Source organism: Chaetodon trifascialis, chromosome 8, assembly GCF_039877785.1.
Source record: "Chaetodon trifascialis isolate fChaTrf1 chromosome 8, fChaTrf1.hap1, whole genome shotgun sequence".
Classification (NCBI taxonomy): Eukaryota; Metazoa; Chordata; class Actinopteri; order Chaetodontiformes; family Chaetodontidae; genus Chaetodon; species Chaetodon trifascialis.
Window position 1 is genome coordinate 24,974,586 of NC_092063.1, and position 12,564 is coordinate 24,987,149.

A 12,564-nucleotide genomic window follows, 5' to 3' on the forward strand; every position below is an offset into this window, starting at 1 on the left:
GGTGCAAAACACAGGGAATAAAGTCTGAAGAGAATCACGTTTGTTGCAGCTTCACTGATCTTTTATTAACAAAAAGATCAATTATTACAAAAAAAATGGAAACAGAAAGAGACACAGGGCTCTATTTTCGACTCCGCCGCCGGCGGAGCGCAGGCTGCGCCATCGGCGCAGTAGTATTTTCGACCGGCGCAGGCAGGCGCACTTGGTATTTTGGTAAACCCAGGCGTTCAGAGGTGCGCAGGATGGGCGTTGCAGTGCAGTAGGGGGGAGGTGTCGCCATAATGAGCCGGCGGATTGGAATTTTTGACCATTTTGGTCTGCGCCGGCAGCGTAAAAGTGCGCTGAAAGCTCACCACCTCAGACCTGGTCAACTCTGTGCGCCAGCAGCATAAGTGGAGTCATTCGCTCACCTCACAGTCAGGTTTCCACAGTGTCTGGCATTTCACTGCGATCAATAATTAGCAACAGCCGCAATTCAATGCAACTATCTGAGTCAGCACATACAGTCAGACCTAAATTTCTATATTTTGATCGGTATCTCACCTGACCACATCGAAAGCGCGTTCGGCATGCGTAATGGTCACTCAACCTGACCGAATGTACACAGGTGAAACAGAGATGTCTGGTGATCTGTGACTCAAATTGCCTGGTGACAAACGTGTATGCCACTTTCCCCGGTTCTAGCATCCCTGCAGTCTTTCAGGGGGGCACCCCTCTGGATGGGTGGCTGCTAGGTGATAATGGCTATCCACTGAAAATGTGGTTGATGTCGCCATATATCACACCGTCAACAAGGCGGCAGCGTGGTTTTAACGGTGTTTTCAGCAGTGCTCGGTCAGTCATCGAATGCACACTGCGATCAATAATTAGCAACAGCCACGATTCAATGCAGCTATTTAAGTCAGCACATACAGTCAGACCTAAATGTAGATATTTTGATCAGTATCTCATCTGACCACATCGCACGCACGTTGGGCACACGTAATGTTCACTCGCCCTGACCGAATGTACACAGGTGAAACAGGGATGCGAACTAATCGATTAACGTCGCTGTGCCAACCAGAAACAGCCGTGGCGTCCTACAGAGCAGATATACTGCATCTATCTCAGAGCACTGAGAGACAGAGAGAGACAGACACACGGAAAAAAACGTAAATGATGATCATTGTCCGCTATTACCCACGTCATTTCATTCCAAATACAAATGTTATCATTGTAATGCTTAACGTTATCTACAAAGATGGAGTACATCATTGCTTTGAGGAGGATGAGGAGGAGGCCGAGGATTTACCATCCAAGGACCTCATATTTAGACACCAGAATCAGAAATCCTTTATTTATCCCAGAGGGGAAATTGTTTTTGTTGCAGTGCTCCTTACAAGAATAGAATTAGAATAAAATTAGAAAATAGTAAATTGTAACTTCTGTTGTGTGTTTTCGTGGGGACATTCATGTGTTTGGACAGCTTTAACACTAACACATAATAACCTATCCATACTACTGGGGACACTCCACACTCATACACATACTATATGATCCAAACTGGGGACACTCATGTAGGGCTGGGCGATATGGCTGAAAACTCTATTGAGATATAAGTGTTTTATATCGGTCGATATCGATAATTATTGATATTTTTTATGACCTGTTTAAAATAAGGACCAGGAGAAAAATACATTCAATTTAAACATTTTTATTTTAAATTGAACCTTCCTCTGATTATAATCCCCTCAGCTATCAAGGCAGAAAGGAAAGGAAATGTCAACACAACCATGGAAAACACTCAAATAATAAATGCAAAAAAAGAGTAAAAATGTAAACAGAGAGAAACCTGAGAACTTTTTTCCTGCAGGTTTAGTGCAGAAAGTTCACAAGCTGATTCACCTTCTGGTGAATAAAATGTTTTCAGATATGTGCAGTGTTTTGTAAACATAGCAGAAACTGAGGTAGACTTGACATCAGTAACATACAAACAAACAAACAAACAAACATGATGACAGCACAGTAACACTGACTGAACTATAAAACCAGCCTAGACATAAGAACAACTTTAGTCACTCTTCTTCCTCTAAACATACATGAACTATTCAGTTATATTTTTATTATAAGAGATGTTTATAACCTGGCTTCTCCTCAGAGCTCAGTGAAGCGTGTCTTTAGCTATATGATATGCCGCTGCCTCCGTTACGTCTTCGTGCCTTTTAGATGATTTGTCATCAGGCACTGAAGCAGATACCTCTGCATGGCGGTCAGCTGCTTGTCGGTGCTGCTGCGGTTGGCGGACGTTTGTGCTCCAAAGAGTGAGCGTGGCTAAGGTGGTTAAACAAGTTTGTGGTATTACCGGTCTTAGTGGGGACGAAAGTCTTGCATAAGTTACAGACCACATTGGTCTGACTACGGTCCAACTTATAAAATCCAAAAAACTCCATACTGAGCTGACTTTCCCTGTTTTATCGACAGTTTCTTCGCTCGCTGCAGCGCTCACTTTCTGTTTCTCATCTCACTCCTCGCGGAGCAACAAACACGTGACAACGACACGGCGCAACCGAACTTGATAATGTTACATGATTGGCGTGTTAGCGTGTCTCTCTCACTGATTAGCGATTACTACCTACGTTGCTCGGTTACCTGAGAGCGAGTGCCTTTGTTCATGCAACTAACTTTGCTTCAAAACTTCAGGTTTCTTCTGATGAAGAAAAAAAAAATTATCGAATGTTTTATCGAACGCATTTTATATTGATATTGATGGCGTGTCTATCGCGAGACATATCGGCCCAGCCCTACACTCATGTGTTTGGACTGCTTTAACACTGATACATAATCCTATCCATACTACTGGGGACACTCCACACTCATACACATACTATATGATCCAAACTGGGGACACTCATGTGTTTGGACGGCTTTAACACTAATACATAATAACCTATCCATACTACTGGGGACACTCCACACTCATACACATACTATATGATCCAAACTGGGGACGTTTATCTGTTTGGACCATTAATATATGTAAGCAAGCCTATAATAACAAGTTAACACAGACTATCACTACCTGGCCAAGACAAACACACAGGACTAGCTTTGTATGTAGAGGAAGATACTACACACATGGTAAATAGTACTTTTGCAGTACTACAGGAGAGCGCAATGTAGGTTGGACTTGTACTCTCTTTTGTTTATTACGTGCAGAACATGATATTATTAGCAACACCTGTGCTCACCGTGCTTTGATGATATAAAGTCTGTATAGAATGGCTCATAGAATTAGTAGGTTCAGAGCACCGATTAACTTAGTCACATCAAATATAAGCTTGCTGTAGTTAAAATATTCTGGTGTTAAATGCCCAATGTGATCAGAATACCTTGCTCTCTCTGTAGTTAACATGTGGGATTTGATAACTGTTAGCCTGGCGAAAATATTCAGTCAGCTTGACCTTAACTGTTTGGTCTAACAATTTACTATGATTTTACAGTTATTAAACCAATGTTCTTGTGATTGAATAATGTAATCTATCAAGCAAATTCAGAAATCTAATCATCACAAACTCACCTTGTGTCGCACCGTTCTACATAGTGGGAGATCTGACTCTTGTGGCAGTAGAGTGCTGACTGTCAAATCACAGTTCCGACTCGGAAACTTGGAGAAAAAGTGTCTTGAATCCATTGTGAATCCATCGTAAATCAGTTTTCTGACATCACATTACAATGGTAGCACTCTTGGAGGAGCATATCTTAAATAGTAAATCAACAACTAAAAAGAATTCAAGTATATTTGCCCGTATTTATTTCTAGTTATGCATACTTTCATATAAGTAAAACTTTTTCTGTATGTAAACTTATATGCCACTAGTATGATTAGGAGGCTTGTAAAGATTATTTCTTTTCTCTGTTGTACATTTCAGTTTATACTGAAATGTACAACAGAGAAAAGAAAGTTTATGAAATTTCCCCTCCGGGGGACTAATAAAGGCTTTCTGATTCTGAAGGGGGTAGGATGTATTTGTAGACTACACAAACATCAGCCAATTTGTATTTGGCTAGTCAGTGGAATATGTTTTCTGTTATAAAAGGACCAGATAAGATGTATAATGGCAACTGTTCCCCTTCACATAGTTTTCTCTCCCTTTTTTGTTTTAAGGAAACTAAAGCAAAACAAGAGGGAAAAAAAAATCTAAATTGAAAAACACCTTGGCACCCATAGAGGTATTCAACCCCAATTTTTTTCAATAGCTTTACTATAAAATACACAACATACACAATAAAATTTAAGTCATTTAGTTGAAACAACAGACAACTAGAATAAAGTCAGTATCCCTAGCTAATATTATGTGCTAACTTTGTTGTTTGTGGTGAAATTCTTAATGAATAAGAGTAGTCTACTGGCGAAAGACATTTAAAAACAGACATTATTTATACAGCTATACTATACATGATGTATAGGATTGCATTTTGCTTGCTGATAACCTTAAAAGCAATAGCTTTGTTATATTTAACAAGGAGTGGAGACACACTTTTATCAGAAAATGTATCATCAAATTGGGGACATGTGCATGATGTAGTACCATACACTTCCACCAGGGGCAGTGTGCAGAATTATACACAGATTGAGTGGGGGTTGGGGGGGGCACACACTCTCACACACGAAATCTAAAAAAAGTCAGTTTTGGGGACAGTGGCGATTTTAAGACAGAAATGCATGTTGGAGCTTGTAGAATACGATTATAATGAAATCTAAATGGGGACGGTAATTTTTGTCCCCATTTGCAAAGCCGTCCCCAATCAACTGGTGTGTATTCTGAAAAATGTCCCCAATTTTTGGTTAAGTCAACGCACACACACACACACACACACACACACACACACACACACACACACACACAGACAAGGGATGAGTTTGCGTTTGGCTCTGGATACCTCAGCATGGTGCTGCTGACTCAAGCTGACACTTAGCTGGCATAGGGAGAACAGCAGGATTCAGAAGCCAATCACCTCCCAGCCATGTGCGAGAAATAACCAATCATCACTCACCCGTCTCACCTCAGGCCAAATATCAGTGAGATTGGCAGAAGAGAGCAAAAGTAACTGACAGCTGCATCAGCATCTGTATGTGAAGACAGATATCTGTGTGTTTAGTAAAGAGTGTGTGTTCATGTGTGTGACCTCATGTGAAAGGTCCTGTGTGCCTCTTTGAGTACTCGGACACACACGTTTGTGTGGATGCAGCGAGATGAGGACAGAGTGCCTCTTAAAGATTTAATCATTACCCCCACGAGTGACCCAGCAAAGCTCAGCCTGGCATTACGTTGCTGGAAAGGCCAAATGCAAATTGTGAGACAGAGACACAGAGAGACACAGAGCTAGAAGGAAAAAGCACATAGAGGAGAAAAGAGGAGGCTTATTTGCATCAATAATACATCACACACAACTTAGCAGGCTCTAGAGTGCCAGTTTGTGTACTGTATGTATGTAAATGCAAGGCATCTGCTGTAAGTCACCTTCCTGCTGTAACACCTGCTGTGCTGGCTCCTCCAACACAGACTGACTCAAAAAACCTCCTGCCGGTCCTCTCTCGTCCTGTCAGTGAATGAGGAATGAGTAGATGGATGAATACAAATAAAGCTTTATATCGTTATCTCATTTCACTAACGGGCTATTCATTCAAATCCTCTTAATACTGCAAAGCTACCTCCTACCTCCTCTGCTGTCTATCACTCCACGCTTTGATTGGATGCTGAGGAATGACTAGATGCTGGATGGGAACTTTTGTGTGCATGTCTCCACATGAATGTTGCATCGCATTCAAGTGCTTGTTTTAAAGTGAAATTCAACTAATCATAGGGAGTACCCATGTACACAGCCTGTGAAAAACACTGCATATTGTTGTCACGTCTATGTATAGATCCTGTTTTCCAAACTGGACATGTGGAGTAATTAAACTGCATTATGGGAAGTGTAGGATCCACAGGTTTTGAGGCAGTGTGCAAAATTCCCTCTGATGATTGGGGGTGGAGTCCTGTGCCATCCATGGTACGTTCAAAACAGAGCAGACCTTCGTCAGCCACACATTCCAAGTATCTATAACACAGCATAATAATCCAGCCTATATGGTGAGGTTTAAATGTATTTGTTAGTTTATGTATATTTATTTTTTCTGTATATTTATGGCTTTTTAACATTATCAGCAACCTTGGCCAGCAGCTGCATCACCAGTCATCAGATGCCTTTTCTGTGCTGCTCCTCAGCTGGGATTTTCGGACGGTCCTATAGGTGTGACTCACTGAGATCACTCCCCCAGACCGCCCATGTTTTTGATCACTGTTTGGAAGCTTGACCTGTTTTAAGGGCTACAAAGCCCAATATCCTGACTATTCCTTTCATCTGCCTGTGCAGAGAACACACTGAACTCCAATGAACTGTTGTTAGCTGATGATGTATTATGGAGGACAAGGATCCACATCCACACACGCACGCACGCACGCACGCACGCACGCACGCACGCACGCACGCACGCACGCATGCACGCACCCTGAGGTTTCATTTCTCTATGAGATAGATCTATCCTTAAAATGATTAAAGCTCTGGGCACTTCTGTATACGACTGTTATCTCCTGCCTTATTCTACTATTATTAAAGTCCTCATCAGACACTCATGTGCAGACTCACTATGAACAATCCAAATACTCTTGAAGCAGTTGAAACAATAGAAACAATATCAGCCTCAGACCAGTGTTACTGTACAGCAGTTAAATTAAACCATGGACCAGTTTCTATCTAACACTATTCAGACAGAGTGGAAACACAGGTCTCTGTATATTTTTGCAATATATTTTGCTAGATTACTTAATTAATTTTATTTAAGACTAAATTTAAACAATGAAACTGTTTGATTTACTTAGTACATTTGGACTAATGGAGTTTAAAATGGACATTGTGTTTTCTGCTTCATGTATGGTTGACTGAAAGTAATTCACACTGATCTGTTTTGGTCAAACAGGCCACAGTCATAGAACGTGTTTGAATTCAGAGTAATTGGTTAATTTAAGCGAAGTGGATTATATAATCTGTGTTATTCGTTTGAATTTATTAAGTTAATTGACTTCATTTCAGCACATGCAGTTCAGAGTGACACACAATGGGACACAGTGTCCAAGTCTGCATGGCAGCTCATATTTATCAAAATTTAAATGAGCAATGTTTTTACATTCATGCTAATATATATTTTAAAATCTATAACAAAAAATCAAATTGTGTAATTTTAATGTAAACTATGAAAGGGAAACTTTTTCTCAGGCAGCCAAATGTCTTTGTTGGAGTAGTGGATTTGGTCCATGTACCGCTATTTGCCAATCAATTTATAGACTGACCTGTTATAGAAAACATTATTTTTACAGTTTGCAGATGTAACACTGGGTTTCAGCAGCTCTGCTCACTCTACACAGCACCTCTACTGTGATACTGCAACAAAAAAACAAAACAAAACAAAACAAAACAAAGCAAAAAGCGTATGGGGCTCTTCCACACATAAATGTGCACATGGACACACAGATGTCAGGCAGGTTTGAGTGCTGCACGTGTTTTGTACCTAATTAAACCCACAGTAAACAGACCTAATGCCTCCAAATCCTGTTAAATTAGGTGTCTTTCAGATTCAGTCTGCTTAATCAGTAAGGTAAACGATAAGGTGACGTAACAAATGATCTGCATTGTCACGACCAAAGAGTGAATCAAACACAGGGAGCAGAGAAGATGAATCGGTACAAACCTGCAGCCATTTAAATGCAATTGGTTGGTGGGACTGTTTAGATCAAAGCCTCAGGGAACAGGATGCTTTGGAGATGATCAAGAAACAAATGAATACTTTTCACATGGGCACACATACAAATACATGCACACGCAGACAAAGACAGAATAAAATCAACATCACGTTTACAATTTTTCCCTATAGTTTGACAGGCTCTGGAAAGCAGCATCTTCTCTGGCCGCTGCCACAACAGATCAAACCACATCACAGCACATCATCCAGGATTTATTAAGTTAGGCCTGTTATGTAACACCATCCCCAGCCACAGACAGACAGTGAGGTCGACACGCAAGCAGCTTCTGTGCTGACAAGACAGAAACACAGAGCAGGTAGAGAAAAGAGATGGAGGGCGAGAGAGGGGACAAAGAGGATTGGATGGAGTGGTGAAAGTACAGGAGAGAAGAAGAGGGATAAGCCAATGAGATGACAGGAAGGGGCGGCACATATCAGGGACCTTGTGAAGGTGAGAAAGTGGAGAGAGACGGGACGAGTAGGAGTAAGTGAGGGAGGGATGCTGCATAGATAAAGGATAGACAGCATTATTTTGCGAAGTGTGATATATGGACACACATGGCACTGTGACAGGGTGGGGAAAGAGGGGGTGTGTATGTGTGTGTGGGAAAGTGTGACTCACACTGGCTATGCTCAAGAGTCTCCTTGAACATCCTATGCATTCCTAACTGACAAACAGAGGTTTACAGACTGTTAGACAGCCCTGGGGTCGACAACACTGAGTCACCGCCGTTCCCGGGAATGCATTCAGCACTGCATGTTTGTGTGTTGAACGTTCCTCATCCAAAGCCCCCTGGTCCTTTTCAACACGACTGTCTGGTGTTTGCACACTAATCAGTGAGCGGCACTGAATCATGGAAACATTTTTCTTTCTTTTCCGACCATGTGTGCAATCTATCCCTCTGTGTTGATGTTAAGTCATGCAAAGGTCAACATAATGCTAAGTCAGGCTGCTGTGGAAAGCTGTACACCAGCAGCCTGTCAACAGTCAAAATGTCACTCGAAAATGCACCTCTAAGGAATAATTTGACACGTTATGATAACACCTGCTGTTACAGTTGTGGAACTTATACAATGCAGGAGTTGACCGAAAAGTTAATTATTGGGATCATACTTTCATAATTAATGACCTCTTCATTAGCTCAAATAATAAATGAGAAGTAGTGACATGCAACTTGTGTCCCCCTGGTCTAAGTAAGGTTAGTTAAGCTGGTACTACATACAAGCTGGCAGCATTTCTATTCCTGTACACAATGTCCCAAACTCCATAAACTGAGAAGTTTTCATATGATTTAAATAATACATCTCTCTCTGTCTGACTAGATGATGACTCACTCTCTCATCTATAGACTGCACACTGAGCAGCTTTATTAACACGCTGCCTGGGAAATACACAAGTGTGACTTGTCATTTGAGTACTAGAAATACTGAAAAGTGGAAATTTAGAATTGTGACGCTTTTGTGTACTTGAATAGTTTACATGAAGTTAGTTCATTAACATAAATGAAAAGGCTTCAGAGGCTACTGTAATACTAACAACCTGTAATACTAACAACCTGTTGTGACCATGTTTTTTGTTAGCTGTAGCCAGGTTTGGTCCCTGAAGTCTTCAGCAATTCTAAAGGAAGGAAACAAGACACATGGGAGTCCTCTGTTTCATATTAAACACAGGTCACAGAGTGTTTGAGAAGACTACAGGACAAAACACATGTGAGCTTGTAGGTCGCCAGGATGTCTTCTTCTGACATGTCACAGTAGTAACAGCACAGGTGTTGAGTTGGGCGGTATCCAAATTTTGATACCGTCAAACCTTCCCCACATTTTCCTGGGGCATACAGTATTACCGTGACTAATCAAAAATCACTTTGCAGGGCAGCGTGACATGCGCGCAGTTCAGATGGTCAATGCTCACGCGAAGAAGCACCAGTCCTAACTTGTAGCATACCAGACTGACGGGGATAAACTCAGTTAAAAGCCTCTACCAAGCACTGCCACCCAAACGAAACATAATTCATACCCCAAGAAATGATATGCGCATGTAATGAAAACAAACTAGTGCACGTCAAAGGTACAGCACCTGCTGATTTCACCACTTCACGCAAGCCACAAAACCCCGGTATCATATGAAAGCAGAGAGTCTGATGACGAGGAAGATGTCTGCCTCCTCACTGTGCGACGAAAACTCGGCGAGCTAGCAGCCAAAGAGTAGCAGAAAAAAACTTCGCTAAATTACTGTATATAAGTATGTTTTAGCCCGAAAAAACGCTGCTAATGTCTCCCCCTATGACTCTGTGTTAGTTTGAGATCAATCACGAAGGTCCTGCTAGTTTAAATAAAAAGGAGGGGGTTTCTAGTGGAGGGAGCGCTCTTCATGCGATAACTTATCTCTGGGCTTACTTCCTTCTGGATCGTCATTGGTGTTTCTATGGTGAATGTGGGCGGGTCGCTGAGCTATTGACCGGCGTAAACACGCAGTTAGTTTCACCGCTGCGTCTCATGAATGAGCAGAGCGCTCACAGAGGACTCTGCTGAGCAGCCCGAAGTGTTATTTTACTGTTTCATTTGCATTTCGTCCTTTTATACCAGCTAAGAACAATAGCAAGCTGAAAAAAGGCTAAAAATTTGTTTTCAACAGAGGAGTTTCTCCGTGTGCTTGGACGAGATAATGGTACTATCAGCGCTTGGACATACAGGTTCTTTTTTTTTTTTAGCATGTACTTTTGCACAGTCACCTTTTCCTCGAGTAAAAATTCAACCAGATACATTGAACAGAGTGGACGTCATTTTTGTTATGACGATGCTACAATTATGTTAGACCCCTATAGACCTATATGCGCAGCATTTTTTTTTTCTTTTAACAAATAATACCATGGGATACCTTATTAACGGATTACCGCCCAACCCTAACAACCCTAACAGGTGTTGCATTAATGAATGCTCTGTTTCCAGTAAGCCATGACAGTGTGACAGTGAACCAACAAACCCAGAAAGTGAAGCAGCTAAATGGAATTCAGCAATTATTTATGTTATGTTATTCATCTGTACCTTTCCTACTGTGACATGTCAAAATGTCTTCTGTGAAAAAGGCCTATTGTGTCTCCTACTCACAAGATTATTTTGCCAGTGACTGCAAACACAGCCCTTATAAATATGTGATCAAGGATCTTTTGTGACAAAGCAACACATTTCACTCAGTGTTTCATTTGACTCCTTCTCCTTTTCACTCATGTATTGAGTTTAGGCCAGCAGAAACATCAAATATGAATATAACTCCTCATCAGTCTAACTTGCATCATCCTAAAAACAACTTTTCAGTCTCCACATAATTGGTTTGTCAGTGTTCTATACATCGCTGTAGCAGCTACCAGTCTCCCACCAAACATGTATGGCAGAAGCTCAGGCTGCCACTGATAGTGCTGCCTCCTGGCTGGTAGCTAGCAGCAGAAGTGCTGTCTTCCTCCACTCACCCTGGGCTACCAAGCCAGAATGGGCCCCTGAGGCCAGAGGGCAGAAAACACCCAGTGCAACGATGGTTTATCACCCATCAGCCACAAGGGGTAACTAATGAGCCCACACTCAAAAGCGAAGTTGAACAAGTTTATCAGAATGGCTTTCAGGCAGGTTCAAACAGGGCTAGTGTCTAGTCTGGCACTGCATCTTTACAGTACTATCCCCTGCCAGGATGACAAAGACAGAGCTGCCAGGTGGCGCTGACTGGTAGTATTTGAGCACCAGTTGCCCACTCAGTCACATCATTCCAGTGATCTACACTGTGGACGTTCACTGTGCTCATGTCTTTGAAAAGTGAAGGCTTGACACTTTGGTCAAAGATAATTAAAAAAATTCCTTCCAACCAGACTACACATAGATATAGATACCACTACCACTACTACCAACTCATGTGTGTTTGTGTAGTTTGTCCGTTTCCAGGTGCCAATGATGGAGAGGAGGTCATGTGACTCAGGTCTGTTTGGCAACATATGAAGTTGTTCAACATCCTCCGACATATATTTTCTAGCCCTACCGTAATTTTACTATGTTGGTCTATTCTGTATCAACGACATGTATTGCATATCTCGCTCTTCCTGAAATTTCTTACATGTTTTTCGAGTTTAAATTTTTTTGAGGGGAGCCTTTCCTTATCTGAATGAAGGATGTAAAGACAGAGGGTGTTATATACTGCATGCTGCACAGACTGTAAATGGTTACATTTAAATTTCATCAAAAGTGCGTTATCAAGCTTTACAAGGTTATTGCTGCTCGTTCAATCATTCATGCACACACCGATGGCAGCGAGCTACCATGCAAGGCAAATTTGTGATATTGCAAGGCATGCACACATGTTGTGTTTTGTCCAGCAAGCAAAAACTGCCTTTTAGTAAGCAGATAAAGAACTTGTGCTAAATCACATAAACATACTGTCCCCACAATGGACCACTCTATTTGGTTTTGAACAGTTCATGTGCAATATATACAGATAATTATTGACACTGCAGTGAAAGGCTGTATTTAACCATTTAATTTTGTCGACACAGTGAAATGCTTACTCTGCCAATAGATAAAGGCTCCAAAGTGACTACACCACATGAGCAGGAAACTACAAACCACCTGAGCAGGCTAGACAGCAACACAATTAGTAGTGACATTTTACTTTAAGCCTCTATTGCTCCATGGACATGCATGTGATCCAAAAACGAAAGTGCAATAGTGTGAAGCAGGGTATTTCTGATGAAGAATGAAGTATA

The 12,564-nt window shown here is 41.5% G+C and overlaps 1 protein-coding gene and 1 pseudogene across 1 annotated transcript in view; one reads left to right on the plus strand and one right to left on the minus strand.

The window, feature by feature from the left end:
* Positions 1-12,564, plus strand: part of LOC139335587 (tubulin alpha-1C chain-like) — a 328,997-nt pseudogene that overhangs the window by 37,322 nt on the left and 279,111 nt on the right.
* The window catches only part of snphb (syntaphilin b), a 34,051-nt gene that overhangs the window by 17,559 nt on the left and 3,928 nt on the right, over positions 1-12,564 (minus strand). The window lies entirely within an intron of this gene.